The 21,972-nt window shown below is 38.1% G+C and overlaps 1 long non-coding RNA gene across 10 annotated transcripts in view; it reads left to right on the top strand.

Annotated features, from left to right (window-relative positions):
* Positions 1 to 21,972, top strand: part of LOC102158243 (uncharacterized) — a 1,270,494-nt gene that overhangs the window by 224,316 nt on the left and 1,024,206 nt on the right. The gene's annotated exons all lie outside the window — the stretch shown is intronic.

Raw genomic sequence — 21,972 nt, 5'->3', positions numbered from 1 at the left:
TTAAAAACCTTAAGAAGCAGGGGGTTTACTGGTGTTTTCATAAATATTTCTGACAAAAGCAGAATTGATCATGTTAGTATGAAGAAAATACCCCCTGTCTCCTCTATTTATTTTCTTTTCCTTTTTTTTTTTTTTTTTTTGTCTGCCCCACTGCATGTGGAGTTCCTGGGCCAGGGGTCAGATCCTGGCCTCGATTGCGACCCGCACTGCTGCTATGGCAAAATGGATCCTTCAACTTACTGGGCTGGCTAGGGATTGAACCTGTGTCCTAGGGTTGCTGAGATGCCGATCTCATTGTGCCACAGTGGGAACTCCCCCTTTATTTCTTTTTCTTTCTGTTTTTTTTTTTTTTTATTTAAAAAAATGTTTTTTTTTTTTTTTTTTAATTGTTATTTCCCCAATACAATTTTTTTTCCTACTCTACAGCATGGTGACATTTTTCTTTGATCACTTCTTTAAAATACCTTCTCCAGTTATAGTATTAATTGCATGGTAATGTGGTCTGATTATGCTTTCTTCACGCTTAAATGGAAACCTTTAGTCCCCAGGGGAGGAACAGGAGTGTGGTAAACATTGAGCACCCACATGGACCCGACCCCCCCCCATGGGTGATGATATGGGCCTTGGGGCAGGGAAAGGGGTCATGACTATCTCTCATGACCCTGGGGAATTTACCAAGTTTCAGGGTCTGACCCTTGGCCTTTAGCCACAAAAATCTTATTTTTAGAATATAAGTGGATTCAGCATTTGAGATACACTCTCATAAACTCAGCTCACAATCAGCTGCAAAAGAGGAATATTTACAATCCTACACTAGCACTGTCGAGCCTGAGACCATCTGCAGCTCGACTAGAAGAGCAGCCGAATTGTTGTGGGAAGGTGTTTCCTGATGAGTATAGAACAAGAATCAGGGGTGTTTGATCGAATGTGTATTTGTGTCCTCTTCTCCATGGGGATGGTCTTGCCAACAGGGATGGAAATATTGGAAATCTGCTTGCTGTTGCTACCAGCATCTGTTTTTATATGAAGGATGTGCTTGGCCTTGGGACCAGAGACTTAGAACCAATTATTAATCTATCATTTATTGAACTTAGTATATACCAGGCACGTGTCTCAATTAATTTTTAAATAGTTATTTATTTTTATTAAAGCATAGTTGATTTACAATGTTTCTTCAATTTCTGTTGTACAGCAGAGTGACCCATTCACACACAGTTCCTTGTGCTATAGAGTAGGACCCCATTGCCCATCCATTCCAAATGTTACTGTTTGCTCCAGCAACCCCAAACTCCCCATCCACCCCACTTCCTCCCCACTCCCTGCTGGCAGCCACAAATCTGATGCTTTTCTTATTTACTCATCAAAAAGTTCTATGGGGGAAATAGTGTAATTATCCTAATTTTACAAATAAACCTACCCAAGATCATGCAATTCAAGCAGCATTTGTTTTCCTTTATTTATTTTCTTTGATCACTTCTTTAAAATATTCTCTCCAGTTATAGTATTAACTGTGCTATAACTATTCTATTATGTTAACATATCACAATTCAAGTGGCATTTGTTTTCCTCTTTTATTCCCACTTGTTAATTGGCCCACATGGGAACCGCTAATTTTAGACAAATTGAAAAATTATTATCCTAATGTAATAAATGGAATTAAATCATAGCTTAAACATTAGTAACAATTTTCTATAATTTAGAACAGGGATAAGCAAGCTATAGCCCAAGGCCAAATACAACCTCTTGCCTGCTTTTGCAGGACCTGTAAGAGAAGAAAGGGATTTACATTTTTAAATAGTTGCAAAAAAAAAAAAAAGAATACTGCTTTATGATACATGAAAATTATTAGAAATAATAATTTTTGTATCTGTATAAAATTTTATTGAAACATGGCCACACACACTTATTTAGTTATTATATATTCTGCTTTTGTGTTATGATGGCAGAGTTGAGTCTGATCCACAGACAGAAACCATCTGATCCACAAAACCTCAGTGTGCTCTCACCCTTTACAGAAAAATACTTCCCAACCTATGATTTAGAGGGATGATATATTCTAAACCATCAGAGTTTGTTTATTGGGCTTGATGATAGTGAGTTCAAACTCTATGTCACCTACCACATTTAGGGTAATTTGTTTATTCTTTATTTCTATTAAATCAAGAAAGCCTAATTTGTAGGAGGCTGCTGAGATGGTAGCAAGCATTTGAAAGTTAAAGTAGATGGTTATGGATATTTGGATCAGATATGGACTCAGGGATAGATAGATTTCTGAAAACTACCTCTCAGTTTTTTTCTGGTGCTCCCAGAAGGAATGCAGATAAGAGTTGGAAAATTGAGTATTTCTCTGTGGAAATCTGGCTAGTGGACACCTGCTCTCAGCTTTGGTTGCATTCAATTCTGCGATGATTCCATTACATTCTTTGTTATTATCTGGCCCCAAATCATAAATTTGTTTCTCAAATGAATGAAAAAATAGTCAAACAAGAAAAGTCAGGTTCTTGAGGATGAAGCCATTTTTGTCTTGACCAAAAAAAAAAACCCCAAAACCGTCCTGACATTTTATCATGAATGCTCAAAATTATATATATTTTTAGTCCTGAAATGTAGGTTTAGTCCCTGCAAGATACTTAACTGATTGCTGAGATCTGCTTCTTGAGTAAGCTGCTTAACGTAATAGAAAGGGTCTTTACTGACATTATTAATTGCATGAAGAAATGTTATCACATCCTTATTTCAAAAATTCATGTGAGAATCTTTCCCTCATGTGTCAGGGAAAGTTCACTCAATTTTATTGGGAAAAACAGTCTTGTATGCGTGACTTATTTATTTACACGTCTAAAAGCGTAGGTATTTGGTGAATGTAGTGTCATTGTATTCATTTTTCTATTTCCTTTAACAATTAAATCAATAGGCAAATTGTCTCAAGATATGGTATAATTTGAATTATATAGGTAATAGATGAATATGTTATCATTTAAAAATATCAAAACACTAGAAATAAAGTTAAAGTACCCCTTAACTACCATATACTGTTCCACTCTCCTCTCCAGAAACTGTCATCAGCTCAACGTATAGGTTTTTCAACGTCTTATATGAATTAACATATAGAAATTTTTTGTGTATTATATGTGATATTTAGTACACGTGTTGTGATATTATATGTATTCTTGTTTAGCTTGCCTTTTTCACCCAACAGCATGTCTCTTACTGTTTAATGCTGCCAAACACGTCTTGTAATTTGGTCCGTTGTCATTTTCCTATTGAAGAAACATTGAGATTGCTTTCGGTTTCTTGCTGTTGCAAACATTGTTGTAATAGATATCTTTGTTTATATCCCTTGGGTATATGAAGCAGAATTTCACTAGAGCTTATACCAAAAAGTAGATTCTCGAGAGGTTTGCACATTTTAAATTTTATTAAATACTGTCAAATTGGCCTTCAAAATGTTGTGCATATTTACATTATTGTGAGAATAATGTGAGGGCCCCCAGTCCTCATATTCTTGACAACATTTTAGTTTTTGCAAAGTATTAGGTAAAAAATGCTATCTTGTTGGTGTCCCATTTTGTTTTTAAGATTAAGTATCTTTTATATGCTTTATTAATATTTGAATGTTTTCTTTTCTCTGAATTGCCTGCTCTTCTATTTTCCCCATTTGTCTGTTGGGCTCACTGTCCTTTACTTAAGTACATTACATATTTTCAATATTTTAAATGGAAAATATTGGCACTTCTCTTAACATGAATGGTATGTTTCATGTCAAACAGAACTTTTAATTTTATCAAATGTATCAGTCTTTTTACATTTATTTCTTCTATAATTCCTGTTTAAAAAGAACTTTCTAAGAAATGTAAAAATATGTTATTTTCCTATGTGATTTTTAAGCGATAATCTAACTAGAATTTATTTTTGTAAATGGTATGAGACAGGACTCTAAAAATTTTTCCCCAATTTGTTAGCAGATGCTTTAATAAAATTTAGTCTAGTACTTATTCTTTCCCACTGACTTGAAGCAAAACTCTTATTAGACCTTAAATTTCCACATGTACATAAGAATTTCAAGGCCTGTATTCTGTTTCCATTCATTTTCTTGCTATTACTTTGATTTTTTTGATTAATATGATTCCGTTTTTATTTCCTTCCATTTCCTTTATAATGACTTTTAGCATTTGGTAGTGTGAGTCCCTTGCTGGTATTTTATTTTTCAAAGTTGGACAGCTATTTTTACCTACTTCCTTGATTTAATTATAGAATTACTTTACGGAAGAGTTCCCATTGTGGCTCAGTGGGAAAAAAACCGACTAGTATCCATGAGGATGCAGGTTACATCCCTGGCCTTGCTCAGTGGGTTAAGGATCCAGTGTTGTCATGAGCTGTGGTGTAGGTTGCAGAAGCAGCTTGGATCCCTTGTTGCTGTGGCTGTGGTGTAGGCTGACAGCTGAAGCTCTGATTCAACTGCTAGCCTGGGAACTTCTATATGCTGCACCTGCAGCCCTCAAAACAAAACAAAAGAATTAGTTTATGGAAGTCAGTGGAAAGAACTGCACATTTTTTGGTGATTATTTAAATTTAATGATAAAATTTAATAAGAGTTTAAGTATTTTATACCAGTGATTTTCCCTTCTAAGAACATGGTATATTTTGTCATTTGTTCAGACCATATTTTGTAACATTCAGTAAAATTTTGTGATTTTCTTCATTAGAAAGTCTATCGTTTTATATTTGTTCAAATATACTTTAGTTTTTAATTGTAGGATAAGATATTTTCTACTATATTTTATTTCTGCCTTTCGCTAGTGTAAGGGTAAAGTTGGCTTTTCTTGGTAAAATAGCATCCATATATCCTTATATTTAAAGGATCAGTTTCGGCCTTAGTAGGAGGCAGGGGCATAGGCTTGTCTAACTGGATGTTCTTATCCAGAACTTTGATTCTTAAGGGAATGATTCAAACACTTAAGGAGAGTCCAGGAGTTTGTAAAGGAAGCACCAAGTTCAGGCAGCTGTGGTGCTATGTCTCCTGCAGTGGCTCTGACAGAGGTATCGCTACGATTATTCTGTGTGTTATCTTGGCTGTCTGCCCCCATCTGGTCTTCCTCAGGCAGTACACTGTCTGCCAATTAAGCCGTGTTTTTCAGGCATCCCACTGATCCTGTGATCTACTAGATATCCTTAAGACAAATTCATTTTCTATTTAAACTTACTGGAGTTTTTCCTCTTTCTTGCCATCAGGAACCCTGGATGGATACATTTTGGCAGAAAGGAATGGGTTTTAGGTGAAATTCCCTCAGGAAAATGAGGCTGTAGAGGATCTGGGGTTGGTCTTCTGTTCTGGGTTTGGGCAGGGCTGTGAAAACCCCATTCACATCCTGCAGTGATGCTGCGGAAGCTCTTCCTAGTCGTGGCCAAGAGAATTACGTTATTATCCGCAGTGACTTTGAGTGAAGTGTTTACTGAGATTAAGATTTGGAGTGACCATGTTACTGTTGCTATATAACACTCTAAAAGGTCATAGCTAGTTGTAATAATGCTGTCTAGCTTACAGAAGAATAGCCAACTCACATCCATAAATTCTTGTTGCAGGGATACACTGGAAACAAGAGATTTTTCCATGACTGTCAATAGGAGCTTCATGTTTTTTTGTTACAGAGCTAAGGTGACTAAACTAAATCAAACCAAAAGTTTAATGCAGCATATTGCTGAAATACATTGTTATTTGAATTAAAACCTTATCAGGTCATTTGTGCAAATATTAGGGTATTGATTAGGTAAGACTAGTCTTCCGTAATTTAGATGGGGATCAATTCGAGCAATTGCAGGACTCTTATCCCTCGCTGAGCCTTTATTGATCACTTTAGCACATCTCCCCTTATTTGATGAGGGATATCTTCCCTGGCTTGAAGATATTTTAACTCCTCATCTATGGGAGTTACCACGCAAAATGCGTACCGTTCCCTCGATGCCTATTTCCCTCCAAACACCCAATCATACAGATGGTGTCAGATCCCAATAGGACCCAGGGGGCCCACTGTAAAATCAAATCTGGGGAGAAAGGAGAAACTGACAAAACAAAAGAATTGCACTGCTTTGGTAATTTATAAAAACAAAAGTGTAAGGAATATATGTGGGCATGAATTTTAAAGCTTCCTATCTCAGAGGAGAGAAACATTTTAGGTCAGCCCGTGTATATATGTATGTTTCAGAGCTCTGATTCAAGAGGATCCCCATGCTCTGCTGGCTGTTCGAATACTGGACTCGGAGGTGCCCGACCATAGAGGAAATTGTTAGAAATTAATTTTTTAGTAATGCTTTTATTTTTTCCATTATAGTTGGTTTACAGTGTTCTTTCAAGTTTTTATTGTACAGCAAAGTGATCCAGACACACACACACACACACACACACACACACACACACACACACATTCTTTTTCTCACATTATCCTCCACCATGCTCCATCACAAGTGACTAGATATAGTTCCCAGTGCTATACAGCAGAATCTCCTTGCTTATCCATTCCAAAGGCAAAAGTTTGCATTTATTAGCCCCAGATTCCCAGTCCATCCCACTCCCTCCCCCTCCTCCCTTGGCAACCACAAGTCTGTTCTCCAAGACCATGAATTTCTTTTCTGTGGAAAGTTTTATTTGTGCCATATGTTAGATTCCAGATATAAGTGATATCATGTGATATTTGTCTTTCTCGTTCTGACATACTTCACTTAGTATGAGAGTCTCTAATTCCATCCATGTTGCTGCAAATGGCAATATTTTGTTCTTTTTTATGGCTGAGTGGTGTTCCATTGTGTATATATACCACATATCCTTAATCCATTCATCTGTTGATGGCCATTTAGGCTGTTTCCATGTCACGGCTATTGTGAATAGTGATGCAACTGACAAGGGCTTAATTTCTAAAATATACAAATAACTTATACAACTCAATAGCAAGAAGACCAACAACCCAATTGAAAAATGGGCAAAAGACCTGAATAGACATTTCTCTAAAGAAGATATACAGATGGCCAACAAGCACATGGAAAAATACTCAACATCACTGATTATTATAGAAATGCCAAATCAAAACTGCTATGAGATACCACCTCACACCAGTCAGAATGGCCATTATTAACAAGTCCACAAATGATAAATCCCAGAGAGGGTGTGGAGAAAAAGGAACCTTCCTGCACTGTTGGTAGGAATGTAAATTGGTACAACCACTATGGAGAACAGTATGGAGGGACCTTAGAAAACTAAATATAAAGCTACCATATGACCCAGAATCCCATTCTTGGACATATATCTACAAATTAATTTTTGTAAAACAAAATATTAAAAACCACAGATCATTTTATTTAGCCATGGAAAATTCTAATTGAAACATTTGACCACACATTTCAGGAATACTGGATGAAAAACATTTAGTGAAGCTATTGACATGAGTGCTTTTGAGGAAAGAAAAGACATTATTTTTGGAGAAATTTAGAGATTGTTTATAAATTCATTATAAAGTTTAAGTTAAATCCACAGTTATTACTTTACTAGTCATCATGAAGTTGAATTTCCATACTTGTTTACTGAAAGGAGCAAAATGATGTTTCTATAATATGTGAAGTTTGTTTAATGGTTACTTTCCAAGGACTGATAACTTACTAACTTGTAAATAACTTATATTTATTATAAAAACTACATATCCTAAAGTTTGTGTTGTAAAGAATTATGTTTTTTCTCTCTTCTAACAGAATAAATGTGCTAATTATCTTTATAAAAATTAAATCACTAAATATGACCTTCCTGAGTTACGATAATTGAACTAGTATATACTCATAATGCATTCTTTATTTTTCACAACAAAATTGATACGTGACTAGTAGTTTATAATGCCATATAAAATTTAATTCTACTTTGATATATTTTGGAAGAGGGAATTACCGGTGTGGTTTTTATCATGTACTACCTGCTCACCTGCACACTGAGTCAATCTTGCGACATTTCTTCCACCACCTTGATAAGTACAGAGATGATGACAGCAAAGAGTTGTATCGGCTCTTCACCCTACTATGGGAATGCTGATGGGAACACTGCAGTTTAAATGGGCTCCGTGGTTTCCATGGAAAGGCAGTACCCAGGGGTTGGTGAAGACCGGGGAGCAATGTAGTTAATAACTACGTTAATTAAAAGCAGAGAGGACCAGTTACCACAATAGACAGCAAGACCAGTCTGGTAAACCAAATAATCTAAACCACATGAGTCTTTAGCAGTACTTAATTGTTCATGGGAAACCTAGATGAAAACAAGCCAGCAATAAAATAGCCACTGTGGTCCACAGATCAGTCTTTAGATTATACGGGGCAGATTTTTTGGCCTGAATCTGTCTTCAGTAAATCCAGTTGGACCTCAAACCACCTCATGGGTATTTCTCTAGTATCTGAATGTAGAGTTGGAAGCATTTCTGATGTTTTTGATGCCCGATGTTACTTTATCTTGGCCCATTTCCCATTTTTTAAATGTTATTATTATTTTTTTGTATTTATGTCTTGTCTATTTCTAGAACAAGTTAGATCTACTGTGACTGGTCAGTGGATGAGATAGAGTGGTAATGAAAGGAGCTGGCCTTTTCTGGGGCTTGTACAGTTAAAAAGAGAGATGAGGGTGTTTGGACACAAATGCATGGGGCAGATAGATATGATGGAGGGGTCTTGTGGGAAATCACTTTTTTTTTTTTTTTTTTTTTTTGCTTTTTAGGGACACACCGTTGACATATGGAAGTTTCCAGGCTAGGGGTAGAATCGGCGCTATTGCTGCGGGCCTACACCACAGCCTCAGCAATGCAGGATCCGAGTCGCGTCTGTGATCTACACCACAACTCATGGCAATGCCGCACCCTTAACACACTGAGCGAAGCCAGGGATCAAACCCGCATCCTCATGGATACTAGTCAGGTTCATTAACCGCTGAGGCACGAAGGGAACTCCAGGAATTCACTTCTGATTGCTTTTCTTCTTTTATTGAAATAGGAAGAAAGTTGATGAGCTAAGAGAGAGAATGAGGGAGGGGAATTTTAAAATCTGAGTCTAAGAGAGACCACATGAATCATCTAGGTGAGTGGGAGAGTGAATGGGCTGGGGAAATGGAGTAAAACTGCCAGGCAGCATCATGGGCCCATTTAAAGTGATCATGGAGTTCCCTTCATGGCTCAGCAGTTAATGAACCCGACTAGTATCCATGAAGATGTGGTTTGAAACATGGCCTCAGTCAGTGGGTTAAGGATCGAGCGTTGCCCTGAGCTGTGGTGCAGGTCAAAGACACGGCTGGGATCCTGCGTCGCTGTGGCTGTGGTGTAGGCTGGCAGCTGTAGCTCCAATTCAGTCCCTAGCCTGGGAACTTTCATATGCCATGGTGCAGTCCTAAAAAGCAAATAATAATAATAATAATAATAATAATAATAATAAAGTGGTCACAAATGAAAGTAAGTCAAGTCAGCATGGTTACAGTAGTCTTGTGGGAGTGTGTGTGCCTCTGTGTGTATGTATGTATCTCTTTGTTTTCAGTCCCATTCAGCAACTTGGGTATAAGCATGAAGTTGGCAGAAAATTAAACTTGCTTAAGGATTCAGTTGAGCCAAGGGACTAAGACGAGAGAAACTAGAGAACTGAGAGTATATGCGGTGGAAGGATTTTTAAGGACTGATTAGGGTAAACTGCAAGTATTGAGAAATGGGAGCATGAAAGAGTGAGGGAAGAGGAAAAGGTCGCAAAAGCAGTGAATGGTGAGTAATAATGAGGAGAAAGGATGGATGGAGTCGAGGTAATAATGCCTGTGTTGTAGAAAGATAGTAAATCTCAGTGCAGTGAGTCAGAAATTAAGATTTTGGAAGAGGAGATTTCGTGTTTGATTTAGGATAAGGTTGTGGGAATGAATAATCAAGGCTGGCCATAGGGCATTATCACTGGATAAAGGAGAAAAGGGACTGGGAGGAGGTCAGAGAGTGAAAGGATGGTTTGAATTCTTTGATGCCACACCAGTAATTATGACCGAGGTGACCATACCATTGATGAACCAAATACTTCTGAGAGTAAAACGTGGATCTCCTTAAAATTACCATAGGACAGCAAGTGACATAGGAACCATAGTTACACTCCCAGAGCGCAGTAGATAGAATCTTGAGGTAATAACGAGAGCGATCTTGGGATCATCAGAAGAAAGCAAGTCAGTGGATAGTTTGGGTTTTAAGCCGGTTTTTTTGTTTGTTTGTTTCTGACATGAACAGTGATGAAGTGTTTGATGACTGTAATGGCAGAAGGTGGTATGGAGATGTGAAGGGAGTTTGGGAGGAATCTCGTGAATTCTGAGGCTCCTACTTGACTCGATCCTGCAAGTGTGGCATCTAAGATGTGGTGCAGGATTTCTACCCTCTTGCCCTTTGAGGGTGGCCTCTGCCCACTAACTGTTATCATCTTTTCCTAGACTAGATGCTTCAAAGACTTACAGGAAATATACCAGAAGAGGAATTGGCTGTGAATAAACCTCCTAGAAAGGAAATGAGAAAACTCTTTTTTGGGTCAAGGACCTGCCCCGAGTTTCTAATCTGCTGTGGCTTAAGAGTTTTCAAAAATTTCTGCATAGTTCAGATGTACTTCCAAAAAGATTAAGAGATACTCATTTGACTGGGTTGTGATGATTATTGTACAGCTATAAATGTAATAAAATTCATTGAGTTAAAAAAGAGAGAGATACTCATTTAATTGCCTGAGTGGATGTCCAGGCAGGAATTAGAGAAAATATTGGAAAATTCAGTGAAAATGTGATTCATTCATTGTTCATCTTGAGTCAAATGAAGACATGAAAAGAAAATGGACACAGTGGAGTTCCCATCGTGGTGCAGTGGTTGGCAAATCCGACTAGGAACCATGAGATTGCAGGTTCAATCCCTGGCCTTGCTCAGTGGGTTAAGGACCCGGCATTGCTGTGAGCTGTGGTGTAGGTGGCAGACGCGGCTCGGATCCCATGTTGCTGTGGCTCTGGTGTAGGCCGGCGACTACAGCTCCAATTCGACCCCTAGCCTGGGAACCTCCATATGCCACGGGTGCGGCCCTAGAAAAGGCAAAAAGTCAAAAAAAAAAAAAAAAAAAAAAGGAAAAAAAAGAAAATGGAAACGGTTAAAACTCATAGACTCAAGACATAACTCACCAAGTTGGTTTTATGTAACTTGTTATAATAATCGGCTTTTAGGAACAGAAGATAGCACATAACAGGCTTCCTTTGTTCCATCATGAACCCCGCAGTACTAGGGCAGGTAAAATTTCCACTTGTGCTGCGGGAAGTGCCTTTCTGTCTAGAACACCAGCTTGGCTGCTGTTATTGTTCACCTCTGAAGGAGGCCTCTTTCTTCCGAGAAAAGAAAAAGAAATGAGTTCTGAGAATGTACCAGGAATTCTGAAGACAAACTCTTTTCATTATGTAAATAAGGGGAAATCATTTGCTCTTTGTCCCTCGGTTTCTCTCCATCTTTCATGTCACCCCATGAGGTTCCATACATACATTTAGCTACTGAAATAACCTGAGCTACAGATAAGAGGACTTGGAAAAAAGACTCTCTACATCTGTGAAAAGAAGTTCCAAATAGAATATTAATACATGTATTTAAATTTAAAATCCATTGCAGGTTTTGAGAAGCCTCCAATTTAGTTATTTCTATGCTTTTTGACAGTGTCTTCATGTTCCAGTCAGAGGAAGGAATTGTTCTCTTTCGTCTCTTTGTTTTGAAGAGTAAAGCAGGGACAGGAATGAGGTTTGAGCAATGATGCGGAAGACATTTTTTGGAGCATATTTAACTACTAGTAAAGCGGTGTGATAAATATACATCAAAGGTCATTTTGAAATTCAGCTGCCCCCTTACCTCCTCTGCCTGGATTATTCAAATCTCAGGTAGTTGTCGTTTCTCTCAGGACTCCTCTGGAAGTCCAGTAATAGATATTTTTTTCCTGTCACAGCCTTTCATGTTTTCCTCTCTCACCACATTCTAATGTTTATATTCTCAATGCGATCGACTCTATGCGGCCGACAAGGAATGCTTGATAAATGTTGGTTTAATTAAAGTGTAGAGAAAGGTCCTTTCACTATTTCTCCAGTGGCCTGCACGTAAATTCTTTTTGTCTTATACAAGCAGATATGTAGTGCAATGGCATTTTTGTGTTTGAAAATCCCAAGGAATTGGGAGCTCGCATGGTGGCACAGTGGAAAAGACTCCGACTAATATCCATGAGGATGCAGGTTCGATCCCTGGCCTCTCTCAGTGGGGTCAGGGATCGGGAGTTGCCATGCGTTGTAGTGTAGGTTGAAAACGCAGCTCAGATCTTGCGTTGCTGTGGCTGTGGCGGAAGCCGGCAGCTGCAAATTCGATTCCATCACTTGCCTGGTAACTTCGATATGCTGCGGGTGTGGCCCTAAAAAGAAAAAAGAAAAAAGAAAAAAAAATGAAAGGCATCTTCCAGAAGTGTTCTGCTTACAATCAGAAGGTAGCTAAGAAAAAAAACAAAACAAAAAAAACCAAACAGTCCACACTGTGGTTGTGCTAACATCCGAAGACAGAGTTTTAACAACATTTTAGCATCAGAATTCTCTTCAACAGTGCTTCCTTCTCTATCCTAGAGCTGTTACATCCATGTTGCTCCCTAGTTTTTTAGGAAGGTTGTCCTTCCAAAAGGTGCTTCTCTTCCTTCTCCATCAAACCTTGGTTTTACCATCAGAATGCTTGGAAAAGATGTTTTATGTAGACGTAGTAAAAAATTCAGTCTGAAATGACACTCACTGTTAATAGGTAGGAGATGTGGCTTGTCTTTTCATGAAGGCCTTGGACAGAACTCCAGCCCTAGGTGCAGTAACGTCTTCGCCTGTTGTTTACCTCTGAACCAGAGGGTGTGATCACTTAGGAATCACCAAAATAAAGCTGATAACTTCTCTTCTCTATTCATCACCCTTGGCCTTAAATGGCTCTTCAGGTTGCCTGGTGGACACTTCCTGGTGGTCTAAGGGTTAGGATTTGGTGCTCTCAGATTGCCTGGTGTATTTTATCAGGTTCTGCACAGCACAGAGCTTGAGGCAAGGATAAATAGCTGTTCTTGGTGGGGGACAGTGGGGAAGGTGTGGAAAGTGGGAAATGAGGCCCCAACAAGTGTCACGCAACACACTGTGGTGAGTTATCAAGCTGCCTCCCTGCTTGCTGTGGGCTGTGACATGACATAGCAGTTCACTCAGCACCCCATGCTCTCCCAGCAGTCAGAGAATTTCTACAGTTGGGCTGTAAGGAAGATGTGTATTAGTCTGTGGAAGAGTAGAAAGCGAGGAAGTGCAACATCTTCCTTCTTGTCTCCCATTTCTCATGTATTTGTGGGATGCATTTTTTTCCCCCTTTGATGGATGTTCGGGAAGCCCTATTGTGTAGCTTTTTACTCAAGGCCAGAGTGGGAAGGTGGCTTGGTATGGCTGGGCTCACTGTGCGGCATGTGGAGGTACAGCACTCAAAGGCCACAGTAGTGGCTTTGCCGTAATGCTGGAGTGCCGAGACCAGCTCAGCAGGATGGAGCTGAAGAACGGGTGCTGTGAACCTTAAGGAAAAAAGTTAACATAAAACAAGACACAGAGACATTTATCTGAAGTAAAGGTGGGAACCGGGGGACTCAAGGTCTCAGGGACCAAGAGCGATGCCTTAAGAAACCACACCGCTTTTATTGTGTTTTTTAGGATTATGTCATGTGAGAAGGGGGTTGTAGGTGCAGGATATAGGTTTTTTTAAGTTATTTTAGAAGTCGTACAGCCGGTTGCTGATTAAGCTTTTACTCTGACCTTTAGGCATTTAACAGTCATTAGCATTTGAGGAAGCTTGGCATCAGCTATCTATGCATAGCATCTAGAGAATCACCATTGTGCTTCTGCAGAGGGCATGCCTATCTGCAGCAACCCCATGTGCCTAGGTTTGCATCTGGGTTCTTCTTTGCTAATGCATATCCTGCTAACGACCCCTCATAAACCCCTTGGGGCTATGGGGCTCCTCTTTTATTCTTAAGAGGACATATCATGCTGTGCAAATGGCGTGCCAATCTGCACAGGTCTGGTGTGCCTAGACCAACGCATTAAGTCCTCATTCAGCTGACCCTATGAATAACTTATGCCTTTAGGTCTTTGTTCTTAAGCTTAAGTCATTCACCATCACTGCGACTGTTTTTCAAGCAGGAGGATGGGGTAAAGTAAAGCAGGACAAGATAGAGTTTTCAGCAAAGAGGCTCAGAAAATATTGTAGAAACATGTCTCGCAACACAGGAGGGTGGCAGTCCTTTCTAAAAAAAAATTAATAATCAAGTGAATTTAAAGTGTACATGGTGGCACTGTGATGTGTCAACTTTGATAGGATTTGCGTTTATTTCCCAGATTTCCTCTTCCTGGTAGATTTCCTTTTAGGTGGGCCCTAAAGCACATTTTGAAGTATAAAAGACGCAAGTGAAGCACCAGCCATTTTATTTTTTTACCTTCAGGAGGTTGAGGCAGGAGCTTTTATCGCTCACATGTATTGTTGCTCACCTGTTGGCACAACTCACTGCATGAAAGTGTCCTCCCATCCTATGGATTTTCCTTCACTTTCACTCCTGGGCAAAGTGTGTGTTTTGTTCCATGATAAAAGCTGCCAGTGTCTCCTCAAGGAAACTTAATCTGTCGTCCTCCTGATATCAAATTCTGATTGCTCTCCCCATTTTGCATCCATCTTCCTCTCTCCTGCCTGCCCTCAAGTTTCAACATCAGACAAAGAGACACCAGGTGTACTGAGACTGTTGTACCAGTGTCCACAACTGCATAGGGTCAGATACTACCTAGAAGTTACTTTATGAAACCCTGACTGATGCACAGGGGAACGAGGGTTTTATACACTACAGTCTACCCCTTGTACCTCCCTGTGCCTCTCATCTCTATTACATCCAAATCCCTTATATATTTTGTGTGTGACATTGGAGATGCCCTTGCCTCTCCCCTGAAGACTCCAGTCAGCCACAGAGACCCTTTCAAGGCAGTGTTTAGTCTTTACTTCCAGGAGGACTAAGCAAAGAGAGTTAGTGAAACAAATCTGTGGTCCTCCCAATTGACAGGAAGGGATGGTAGGTTCAGGCTTTGAAAGAACATGCATCATCAGACAAGGCACCTGCTTCAGGTTAGTTCATTATTTAGTTTCCAGAGAAGGAGTTGCTTTCTTTAGCAAAGATGGTTCAGTATTATTTGGACTTTCAAGACTCTTGGGTTCACCCAGCAAAATATCCTTATCTGAGGTCTCAGTGTCCCACTCTTTCATTCTCACTGCCTTGAATATAATGTAAGACGTCTGAAAGCTGCACATTTAGTCTCCATTGCTGTTTTGTCACCCAAATTACCAATCCCGGCTTGATTTTTAGTATACCCTGCTCCAGATACAGAAAATAAGGGTTGCCTTTAAACCTATCTTAGATTATTTGGCTTTTAAAACATGCTCTTTTGGGGGGATGGGAAAGGACGTGATTACATTGCACCTGCCATTTTCGTCTTCAGTGGTCTCTAGAGTTGTCTTAAGAAGTCAGCCTAACACACTTTTTTGTTGTTGTTGTTGTTTTATGGCCGATTTGTGGCATATGGAAGTTCCCATGCTAGGAGTTGAATCAGAGCTGCATCTGCTGGCCTGTGCCATAGCCACAGCAACACCAAATCGAAGATGCATCTGTGACCTACACCACAGCTCACTGCAATGCTGGATCCTTAACCTGCTGAGTGAGGGCAGGGATTGAACCTGCATCTCCGTGTATCCTAGTCGGGTTACCGTGTTACCGTGGTGTCCTAGTTACCATGATGGTAACTCCCCTGATGTATGTTTTAACATTAACATATTTTTTTGTAATACATGCCACAGTCACTGATTTTCCAATGCCTTGCTCTCTACATACACTTCATTTCTATTAATCACAGGTAGAAGCTTAAGTAGCATCCTAATTGTTACCTATATGGTCTCTGTTGGTTTTATACAAATGAGCAATTTAACACCAAGTTCCCAACTTGAGCATCTATGTCTTGGACCACTTCCTGTACCAGTTGTTGTAGGCCAGGTCTTATAAAAGGCCGAGCCTAAGTAAAGATACAGTTTGTGTGTGTGTGTGTGTGTGTGTGCTTGTTTTTGTTTTTTTGGTGCTATTCAAGTCAAGGCGGGCAGTGTAAATGAAAAGAAAAGCCAGCAAAGGAAATACATACAGAGGAATAAAATGTGATCTATCATCGCACTGGCTACTGCCTCATGATAAGTTTTTAAGGGACACATCAGGCCACTTGACAGGTATGTTTCCCTGACTTGTGCTTCAAATAAGAACTACACCTGGAGTAGTAGATGAAGGAGAAAGAAGGGGGATTCATCTGTCTTGTCCCATCCCATCTGTTTTCCCAGTAGTTGAGTTTTATTCCACAGGAAATAATTATCATGAACTTTTTGGCTTATCCACCTGGCTCCTTGGTGGATGCTGCAGAAACCAGATCCTACCCCTACAATATATTATTTCACCCAAATCCAGAAGAGAAAGGGCAGCAGTGTGGATGATAATATACGAGGTATTTCAGCTATGGAGTTGACCTTGGGTTTCAATGTAGACTTCAGCTGGCTTGGAGATCTCAGAAATAGTGACAGTGCCCATGGTGGGGTAGTCTTAGAGGTAGGTGGTAAGCTCTGAAAGAAGAAAACAGTTGATAAAACCTGAAGTACCTTTGCGTCTAATATACTACTGGTCACATGACTATGCTTCTTGGGCCAACTCCATTTTCCAACCTCTACAACCATTACTTCAAACTTTATTAAGTCAACCTGCTAGCCATTTTATTCTCTCCCACCCAACAGAAAATGTGTGTGTTGTGACTCCTTTTTTCATAGAGAATATAGGAATAATGAGAAAGACACTTTCACTTGTTGTAGACATCAAAGATGTAAGCTCTCCTACGTCTGTTTCCTTTCTGTTTTCTCTTTGTTTCCTATTTGTTTTCTCTTGTTCACAGTTGAGGAGATATCTTTTCTTTTTAAAAAACTTTTAAAACTTGTGGGCTATGCCCATGGCATGTGGAAGTTGCTGGGACTGGGATTGAACCTGCACCATAGCAATGACAATGCCAACTCCTTAACCCACTGTGCCACCAGTGAACTCCTATCTTTTCTTTTATTAAGGTCAGTTCTTTGGTTTGTATGTTTTGCCCTTTTACAGGCTTAGGACTGTGAAAACAGTGGGTGACTTTTCCTTTTCTTTCTCTTACATTCAAACTTTCCCTAATAGCTTATCATGTAGACTTATCTGTGTGTTGTGTAAAGGTGGGTGTGTATACACGTATCTTTGACTTTAATAAAATTGTATTTATTAAAGTGGTACATGCTCCTTGTTACAGGATAAATAATATATATAGAAACACTCATAATTATCTTCCTCCTTCTTTACCACCTTTGCCCTACAGCAGCTATGCTAATAATCAGATGTGTTTATACTAAGCTATAAATATTATGGAAGAGACCATTAGTGCCTACTGAATGTCCCTTGCATTTCCCAGCCCTGCTCCCTTGCTTATAGGTTGGGTTCATATGATGAGTACTTACCAATGAAATCTAAGCGGAAGTGACCTGTGTCACTGCGGTGGAAATCTTAGAGGTTCCAGGTGACATAACTTCCACATGGAGGATGCCTTTTGGCCAGTGTGGGCTTTGTGTGAGGAAGATATAAACCTTATTTTGTTAGTAAATGAGTAGCTTGTGATATATTTATGTATATTTCATTTAGACAATGGAAACCAACTAGGCATATTATTCTGCTAATTTCTTTGTTCACTCAGTAGTATTATTACTAGGACTTACCCATCCTTTCTGAAAGCTGAATTGTATTCTATAGTATGACTGTACTATAACCTATTTCACTATTTCCTGTTGTTGAACTTTCACATTGCTTCCAATTTTGTCTTTGGTACAGTTTGCCTCTACAAGCCACGTTGCCTAAAATACAGACAGCTTTACATGCTAACACTTTTATTTTTTACTGCAGTTTTCCCCAAATAAAATGCTTGGCTCCAAGGAGTTGTATGTGTGTTTATTTAAGTAGAAATTTCCAGACCACTTTACAAAAATATTTTAAACCTTTCATACAAACATCAGAAATATACAAGTGCCTGTGCTTCTTTAATCTTACCACTGGATATTACTTTTTACAGCTTTTGTTGACATAATATATGATATAATATAGCAATATATAATAAAATCTGTTATACTTTTGCTTAACTATTATAAATTTGAGCATGTTTATATATGTTTATTGGTGATTTAAATTTCAACCTCTATACTATTTTCTATCAGATTGTAATACTATTTTTGTTTTTGCTTTTTGTGTCTTTTTCTTATTGATATATAGGAGTTCTTTTTATTGTGTACAGATTTTCTGTCACATACATTGGTAGTATTTTCTCCTAGCTTATCTTTTGACATTTTTAAGTTTTAACTTTAGATTTTTAAAGAACAAAATAATTCTATTTGCAGCAACCCAAATGGAACTAGAGACTCTCATACTAAGTGAAATAAGTCAGAAAGAGAAAGATAAATACCACATGATATCATTTATATCAGGAATCTAATATACAGTGCAAATGAACCTTTCCACAGAAGAGAAAATAATGTGCACTTGGAGAACCGACTTGTGGTTGCCAAGGGGGAGGGGGAAGGGAGTGGGATGGACTGGGAATTTGGGGTTAACAGATGCAAACTATTGCTTTTGGAATGAATAAGCAATGAGATCCTGCTGTATAGCCCTGGGAACTGTATCTAGTCACTTGTGTTGGAGCATGATGGAGGACAATGTGAGAATAAGAATGTATATATGTGTGTGTGACTGGATCACTTTGCTGTACAGTAGAAAATTGACAGAACACTGTAAACTATAATGGAAAAAATAAAAATCATTTAAAATTAAAAAATAAATTTAGATTTTAAAAAATTGCTTATATGTTCAGTGGTTTGACATCGAAAAGTAAAACTACATTCAGTGAAAAATCATGCTTTCATTCCTGTCACTGGGCATTGAATCTCTTACCAAAGGTAGCTCGTGTTATTCATTTCTTATGTATATATAAGATTTTGTGTAATCATACAAATACATCATGTGTATTTCATGCATATACAGAAAATATGTATATACATAAGTATATATAGATGTATATAAGTCTATATGTATATTCTTTACTCTCACACTATTTTACGTAACTTGTTTTTCCCTTATTAGAGTTTCTTGGAGATTATTCTATATCTGAAGATAAAATACCTTCTTATTCTTTCTAATGGTTAAATAGTATTCCACTCTATGGCTGTACTATAATTTGTCACATTTAATTTGTATTCCAATTGGAATACCATTGGGTATTTAGTTTCCAATCTTTTGAATCAGTTAAGGAACTGCAATTAATAACCTGATTTATGTTATTTCACATATGTATAAGAGCATCTGTAGAATAAAATTCTTAGGTGACCTTCTGGCTTAAAGTGTCTGTGCATTTGTAATTTGAAAGATGTCACTAGATTGTCTTCCACAGAAGTTATTCCAAACCCCACCATCAAAGTATGAGAGTACCTCTTTCCTCAGACCCTCTATACGAAATTTGTTGTCAGACTCATTTGATCTTTTCAGAGTTTGTTATTCACACTGGACTAATGAAAATGGTAACATAGATCTTTTATTATAGATGAGATTGTTAATTTTGAAAAGTCATTTCCATTTCCTTTTGACCGTTTTCATCTTTTTTGCTTGCTTTTTGCCTTTTTAAATTGGATTGTTGGTCTTTTTCTCAATGTTATTAAGAGGCTGATATACAAATAGATAATGACCAGACTATATATAAATAGTAGGATTCTCATTAATAACCTATAGCAACTAGCCCAGGAAGCCAAACAATAATTCTGGCCCCAAATGGCTTAATAGCTGACAGCTTCCCTAATTTTTGCCCCTGCTTGTAATATAGGGCCAAATGGAGAAGGTCAAAAATGTACCCCTAACTGATCCCACGTATACCCCACACCTAATTAGCTGACTTATACCTTCCCCTTCCAATAGCATTCACTCAGAGCATGCCAGAAGCCTTCCTTTTTTCCACTATAATGAAACTTTCCCACTCTTCTCTAGGCCTTGATTTTGTGCCCAAATTCAAATGATGGTGCCTGACTCCCTTACTGAAGCCGGCTTTCAATTAGCCTTTACTTTTTCTCTTTTGGATGATCTTTGTTCATATAATATTTTGCAGTTCTTCTGTATTAGGGACATTAGTCTTTATTTATGATTTGATGTACAAGATACTAGAGTATTTTAAAATATAAATACATGTATTTATATTGAAATATAGTTGATTTACAATGTTATGTTAGTTTTGAGTGTATAGCAAAGTAATTATGTGTACATATTATTCCCCCAATTTTTTCCCTTTATAGGTTATTACAAAATATTAGGTATAGCTCCCTGTGTTGTATAGTAGGTCCTTATTGGCTATCCATTTTATGTATAGAAGTGTGTATATGTTAATCCCAAACTTCTAATTTACCCTCCCCTTTCCCATTTGGTAACCATAAGTTATTTTCTGTATCTGTAGATCTCTTTTGTATATAAGTTCATTTGTATCATTTTGAAAGAAGATTCCATATATAATTGGTTCTTTGTCTTACTTCACTTAATATTATAATATTATAATACATAGGTTCATCTATGTTGCTACAAATGGCAATTTCATCCTTTTTTATGGCTGAGCAATATTGCATTGTATGTATTCAGCACATCATCTTTATCCATTCATCTTCTTCTTGACATTTAGGTTGCTTCCATGTCTTGGCTATTGTCAATAATGCTGCTATAGAAGTACATTATCTTTTTTTTTTTTTTTTTCTTTTTAGGTCCATACCTATGGTGGCCTATGGGAGTTTCCAGACTAGGGGTTGGTCAAGTCAGAGCTGCAGCTGAGGCCTACACTGGATTCTTAACCCACTGAGCAAAACCAGGGATCAAACCTGCATCTTCAGCGAGACTATGTCAGTTCCTTAACCTGCTGAGCCACACTGGGTACTCTGCATGTATCCTTTGAATTATGGTCTTCTCTGGATATATGCCCAGGAGTGGGATTGCAGGGTCACGCAGTATTTCTATTTTTAGCTTTTTAAGGACTCTCCATACTGTTCTTCATAGTGGCTGTACTAACTTACATTTCTACCAACAGTATAGGACGGTCCTTTTTTCTCTACACACTCTCTGGTATTTGTAGATCTTTTGATGATGGCCATTCTGAACCATGTGAAATAATACCTCATTGTAGTTTTGATTTGCATTTCTCTAACAATAAGCAATATTGAACATGTTTTCATGTGTTTTTTGGCCATCTCTATGTCTTCTTTGGAGAAGTGTCTATTTAGATCTTCTGCCTATTTTTTTGATTGAGCTGTTTGTATACTTTGGAGATTAATCCCTTGTCAGTCACATCACTTACAAATATTTTATCCTATTCTATAGCTTGTCTTTTCATTTTGTTTATAGTTTCCTTTGCTGTATAAAAGTTTTAAGTTTAATTAGGTCCCATTTGTTTTTGTTTTTATTTCCATAACTCTAGGAGATGGATCCAAAAAGATATTTCTGCTATTTATGTCATAGAGTGTTCTGCCTATGTTTTCCTCTAGGATTTTTATAGTTATGGTCTTACATTTAAGTATTTAATACATTTTTTAGTTTCTTTTGTGTGTGGTATTAGAGAATGTACTGATTTCATGCTTTTACTTGTAGCTGTTTGTTTCCCCAGCATCTCTTATTGAAGGGATTGTCTTTTATCCATTGTATATTCCTGACTCCTTTGTCATAGGTTAATTGACCACAGGTGAATGGGTTTGTTTCTAGGCCTTCTATTCTGTTCCATTGATTTATGTGCTTGTT

Source organism: Sus scrofa, chromosome 2 (genome assembly GCF_054392235.1).
Source record: "Sus scrofa isolate SSC_HxYL_T2T_F1_AM1 chromosome 2, Sscrofa_HxYL_maternal_Yorkshire_Landrace_v2.0, whole genome shotgun sequence".
NCBI lineage: Eukaryota > Metazoa > Chordata > Mammalia > Artiodactyla > Suidae > Sus > Sus scrofa.
Note: the sequence above shows the minus strand (reverse complement) of the source record. Positions and strands in the feature narration are given on the sequence as shown.